Below are 6,719 nucleotides of genomic sequence, written 5' to 3' on the forward strand. Positions count from 1 at the left end.
CAAGATGGAAATTGTGTTTTGGATAAAGTTCTTCAAATTGAAGGCAGTGTGTGTTTTTTCCTTTTACTCTTAGTTTACTTGAGAGTATTCAGAAGTTTGTAAATGCGGTTAGTTAATTACCTCCAGTTATTGACTGATACAAATAACTTGCTGCAGTTTACAAATCTGTATGATTTGTCAGCCTTTGGAAACCGTCTTTCTTGCACATATGACGCAAACAAAATACCATGATTATTTCTACAGAAATGGGTTAACCTGCTTTCAGTAGTGCCTCAGCACAGCCTGAAGCCAAAAAAAAAGATATCTTAACTTCTTCATACATCACCTCAGAAGTCCTTATATCATAAACCCTTGTGTTATTGCTCTCTCCCAGTTCTCTCTTCAGATTAGCACAACCATCCTGTCCCATGGTGCAGTGCAGATGTTTTTTTTGCCTGTGGCCACATATTTCTGTCCCAAGGAAGACATTCCAAGGGCTTTTGGGGACTCAAGGAAGACATCGGACCTCACTGTATGATGCTGAGTAAGCTTCATAAGAGTAAATAGTGGCAAAAGGAAGAAAGGAAAACATTTGGCTTTCCTGATGCAATACAGCGTGTAGGTTACCATAAGCTTTATGATTCTCCAAAGGTGATCCAGAGAGGCAAATGCATTCAGATCTACTGAGGGAATGACAAAATGACTGTCAAGCAGTTTTCTTTAAATATTAGTTTCACTTTTGAATTAATCTAATTCGGAACATCACAAAGCTGTATGTGCCAATCCTGATTGATAGTAGGACTGACAAAAATTCATTTTAAAAAAAAATGAAAAAAGATATATTTTCTTCTAGTCCCAATCTTTATCAGTCTACAGTCTAGCAACATAACATATGCCATATCCCTGTAAGACAGTGCAATTGCTACTGTACAGTAACAGCTAACTGTAATTTGCTTTTCTGTTGCGGCTATGGAATCATACAGACCTCAATACTGTTCATTTCTACATTCTACACAATAATTAGAAATGAGAATAATCTAGAAATGGAAAAGAATGTTCTGTGGAACAGTCATGTAAAGATTTAGGTACATGTGTTCAGACTCGTAAAAACAGCTGAAACAGTTTGCACTCTTTTCTTGAACAGCATTCTCTACATAAATGTACTGGATGCTAGTGTCTGCTAATGTAAACTGTTTTGTAATGAGACTAACAAAGAACATCAGTCTTTTAGCCCAAGAGAGCCTGTACACTACAGCATTTCAGCTGATGCATTTTGATTTGCCTACTGCTAAATTACAGTTTTCTTTGGGAGAAAGATTAATTCAAATATTTTGGAATGACTGAGTGACTTCACTATGCAGCATGGACACATCTTTCCTGGGGGTTGATGAGGCACCTCCATCAACAGCTTGCTATCTGTTTCACTGCCTGCTGTGATAATGGAAACAATGGAACCAAGAGGAGCATGCCTTTTGCTCTCAATTAATGAGATGCTGCAGTGTTTTCAGAAGGCAGCAGGCTGTGAAATTGCCAACTCATGTGCAGTGCAGGTACTGGCACTTCAAGTCAGTCTCGACCATGGGGATCACAGGAATGCAAAGCAAGCCGGCTCAGCAGCTCACCTATTCTCTTCTTATGCCTGCCAGCAGGAGTCAAATAAACACCATTCCCTAAAAAGAGCTAATTAATGCTGTTTCTTGTAATGTCTTTATTTTGAGTTAAGCAAATTATCCACAAAGTTTACAAAGATGCACCTTACAATTCTGAATACATCACACTGACTGACTCGAGTTTTTCTTTAAACAGTCAGGTAGTCCTTGTCCATTAGAGGCAATAAGGATGTTCCATTAATGAAAATATTTTCTTGTCATTTCTCTTCCTGTTTTGCATTACAAAGTTTTATGCCTGCAGATGTTAGTTGGTACAGAGACAAGGTTTACTACTCTGTGAATTCCCCTAGTGACTCCTCAAAGAACAGGAAAAGTGATTTAATATTCCCTCAGCCTCAGCACAGCAAACAATTTTAAACACAGAATTTTCTTTTCTCAGCAGTTCAGCTATTCTTGAGTTCTTCTTCCAAGCAGCCGGGCACGTTTGGTTTGGGTTTTTTTCCAGATCTTTCTACTCTTTCATTTCTTAGTCTGTGCTAATACACAAATTCTTTTGATTGTTGGCAATATTTATTACTTGAAAAGATTTTGAGTAAATATTCCTCAAGGTCCGTTGTGATAACAGCTGATGCAAGGAAAAACTTGCAAAGTACTTATGTCCCTCACCTTCTAGTAAAACAAAGCATCATTAATTTCTTTGAAAACTTTATGTGTTTGATTTTTAAAATATTTTGTGACCACACCAGTTTCTCTTAGCTGTGCAACATTCCCTAGTAATTTCTGCTTACAGTTGACTGACTTGGTTTGGTTTCAGGTGGGTCCCATCTTCTGAAGTACATCTTGATGGGAGTCTCCTAAAGTTAAACTCAAACTTTGCCCATGTGAGAGTTTTCCTTGCCTTCCTGTTTCTGTTTTGGTTCAAGTATACATAGGACCAAATTCTCAAAACTGTTGTCCCACTTGCCTCATTTCTGATTCTAGGATACTCTAGATGAAACCTGAATTTTTCTATCTTCCAATCACAATCTAGAATTCCTATTCTTCATGTAATTTTGGAAAAAAAAGTCCATTCTAAATATGAACAAACAGACAAACATCAACCCCTCAATACTTTGTCCTATTTCAGAATGGTTTTATTTAGCTTCACTTTACCTATAATATGTTAAGAGGCCTATGTGATAAGAAAGAAAGCATTTTTAGCACAGTATAGTGCAACAGCATAATTGTAAACAGCTTTGGACATTCATGTGCTAAAACCTGCACTACAGTCTTGTCATTGAGGCAACTTTCAAATTTATTAACATGTGAACAGCACACTATGTCAAATTATGCTGGTTTTTTATAATCTGTTATCTCCTCTGTGACAAAATGGTACATCAGTTATGTTTAAATACATTCAAGTGATGGGGTTAAGAATGCTTTCCCAGAGAGGCTGATTTAAGTTAGATGAGACCCACCTTTTATAGCCCGACAACAATCTTCTGCTTCGTTCAGTGTCTACGCACTTACCATGTGTTAATTCACACTAAGTAGAGAAGACATATTTCAGAAACCAGTTGTGTCAAGAACAAATGACTAAGGGGTCTGAAAAGCTCTTCTTCGGTCCAACTGATTACTTGGACAGCATAGGAAATAATTGTGAGTGCTAAAGAAACCAACAGGAGGACTACTCTGATGAAAAACTCCTGCACTTTCCATGTGTCTTTGTGGAGCATGGGGCTGGGAATGAGGGCACCGAGTGGGCTCCCACATGGAGCTTCTCAAGGGCTTACCAGGACAGGGAATGGGCTGTGTCTCTTTAAAGCGGAGCACACACAGCTGACCTGGGAAACTGCTGCAGAGTATCTGCTGATCATAGGTTACTCCATTTACCCTCTCTGTGTGGATAAACTCTATGACTCACTGCAGGGAAATAGGAACTGCCTCCTTCAAGCCTGTGCAGTAAGAGATTTCCATTGTAACACGTCCATTTTAGCAGGAAGGAACCATGAGAAAAGAATGGATGTTAAATCAAGCAGAGAAACACTGTTTTATATTTAAAGAAAATGAAAACAAAAAACAACCAATGGAGCAAATTTTACACAGAAGTGAGGATAATGTCTCTCCTAAACCACTTGACTATTTTCTCTTATGGCATGATACAAGCACGGAAAATACCAACACATCAGGTTACCAGAGCCACAGTTTTGGAACATTTCACAACTGGAAATAAAAAAAAACCTAACATAAGGCGGTTTTTTCCTGCCCTGCATGTGTCAATTGCCTATTCCATGCACATCCCACAGACAAAATTGTATCACATTGGTGAGATTTAAAACAAAACAAAAAAACCACCACAAACAAACAACAAACTGAAAAACACCAAACAGTTCCACAGTGCAGAAAAGTAAATTTTACTTGGAGGCTCTTTTTCTGACTGACTCCTTGAAGGACAGATTGTGCTTTTTGTAGCCTATTGGAAGGGCAGCTCTGCTGAGTCTCTAGGAGCAATTCTGACTGGCACTTCAGTGGCAAGAGTGACTCTGACATTACTTATCCTGTGGACACAGTCAATGGACTTCCATTATGCATTCCTCAGGCACCTCCCATTTAATGTTTTAAGTTTTTCACAAAACCAAAGACTGCAAGATAGGACTTTATTTTCATAACCAGCTTAGTATCTTGTCAGTGCAGGCTTTTGTCTCTACCACCGTACTTAACATAGCTACAATCCTGTTAGTTTATTCCTAATGCATTCAGCTTACACCAGTGTTAAGATTCCACTGAAAAGCTTCCAAAACTGATATCTGAGGTCTCCACTTTGCTGTGAAGAGCATACAAATTGTATTAAAAACCCTCTCCCTCTCTTGCATTAGTTTTTATTTTCAGGTCAAACATAGCAATCTCTAAACTTCAGCTACTATTTCTGTGTAAAAGGACTCCTGTCCAAGTCCCATCTCAAAGCTGCTCTTAGAAAGCCTTGCTTCCATTGCCTGGCAGAGATGTGTAAAGAGTGTGCATCTGGGCTGAGAAACATTTATACCCTGATCCTCGCCTCTCTAGACTGGGGACATCACTAGAATATAGCAAGTTACTTTTTAATCTGCGTGCCAGGGCACTGCTTGTTTAAAAAGAGTCTGGTATATGCCTTAGTCATGTTCAACTACTTAGTCAGGAATTCATCCCAACCGCCTTCACACCAAACAGCAGAAGAACTTGAAGCTGACCAGCGGTGCAACATAAGGACTGACTGTTACTTTATAATCCTGAAACTTTTGCAGGTGAGAGTTTTGATAGCACAGATCCTGAGATTCAGGGTAATGATACATGTGGTTAACAGCGGAGGTTAAAAGATAAAAATGTTGTAATTTCTGCATCAGGTCTTGAAACTTGTTATCAAGGAGATTCAGCTGAAGTTTTACATACCATACCCAGTCTTACTGGTTACTACATAGACATTTTGAGCTTCCTCCTCTCTGGATCAACTTGAAAAAACATAATCACTTGGCTCTAAATATTTGAAGTTAGTAATTTTTTTTCATGCAGAGAAAGAAGTCTCACCCTCTCTATCTACTTATGGCTTTGAATCTCACTTCAGCTCAGGGAAGGTATTTAAAAGTTAACATCCAGTCCACTTTTTGCTGTAGGAAAGCTTGGCTAGAAGAAGCCATGAAAACCTCTTAATTACTTCAGATGCATATTCGTCAATTGGAAATCTGCATAGCATTTACTGCGAAGCCTGGAATGATTGTAGTGGCTGTGTTAATAAACTATGGCTGCAAAGCTGCATATTGGCGTTTTTTGTCTTGCCCTTCCTAAAATACGTGCTTGGTGATTGAAGGAACAGAGTAAGACTTACCTTCTCTACTCCCATCTGTTAAGACCTTTGTGTTTGTTGTTTCTCATCCTGTTAATCCTTATTTAGTGCTTGAACACTAAAATGGGAGTATGGAAAATAGTACTCAGTGACTGCTGCCTTCACCTCAGAAACATGACTTTGCCTCCCCGCATGCAGAACAAGAACATCGGCTGCTCTTCTCCATATTTAGGTAAGTGCTCTGATGAACAAACACTAGGCATTATGGGGGAGGAGAAGGAAGGACAAAGATATAATACCTGAGTCTGTCTTCTTTAATTAGTTCTAGTGGTGCGCTGAACCTCACAGGTGAAATTTGAGGTTCATAGAGCATGAGCTGCCTAATTGTGACCATCAGGAGAGCGATCCTTTGGGTAATGGCACAAACCAAACCTTATGAACTCACAAATGCTAGGGTAATTCACATGTTAGTTTTTGAGAGAGATTTGTGAGGGCTTAGAGGTTTGAAGGTTTGTAGAGGTTTTGTTTATTTTTTTCTTTGGTTGGGATTTTTTAAGGTGGAAGCCCTGATGACAGAATTCAGGAGCTAAACCTGTTTATGGAACTATTCCTAAATAATTTGGAAGTCTAAGTCTTATCTATTGATTGATTTATACACTTGAAATTCATTAAAAATCATTACAACTACAGAACCGATTTGATTTCTATCACTGTTAAGATATATAGCCTTATGTTTATTTCCAGCAAGGCATATAGTTTATGATAGTTGACACATGTTACCTTTTCAGATTAAAAATTTTTCTAATAATTAGATTGAAGACAATATGCATTTGGAGGAACAGATTTTAATGTGTATCACAAATCATAGGGTTTGGGGGTTTTTAATTGTTTTAGTGCAATCTGTGAGGCTGTCAGAGGATGGCATTATGGTTTTGAGTGGAATTGCAAGGAAGTGAAGGAGATTTCTGAAAGGAAGCTGTTAAAAAAATTTGTTCTAATGAGAACTGAAGTAATTATTCTGACTTATTAGATTATCATTTACAAAAATGTCATTCCATGTAAAACTTGCAGTGTCTGCATCATTCATCTCCTTTAAGTCCTAGAAACAACATTTAGCTTGGATTTGAAGAACTGAAATGTATTCAGAACTGTTGTTCTTCCCTGTGAAATCAAAGGCAAAAGCCTTATCTACTTGCATGGAAGAACAGCCTCTAATCCTTTACTGCTTAAGTTTCCAGCTACAAAGATCATCATGTTCCTTTTTTCCTACAAAGTTACCTCAAAACATCACAATACCAAAGAATTATCTTTATTATATAGTGATTTGCTTCCCT

Source organism: Phaenicophaeus curvirostris, chromosome 5 (assembly GCF_032191515.1).
Source record: "Phaenicophaeus curvirostris isolate KB17595 chromosome 5, BPBGC_Pcur_1.0, whole genome shotgun sequence".
In the NCBI taxonomy this organism is placed as follows: Eukaryota; Metazoa; Chordata; class Aves; order Cuculiformes; family Cuculidae; genus Phaenicophaeus; species Phaenicophaeus curvirostris.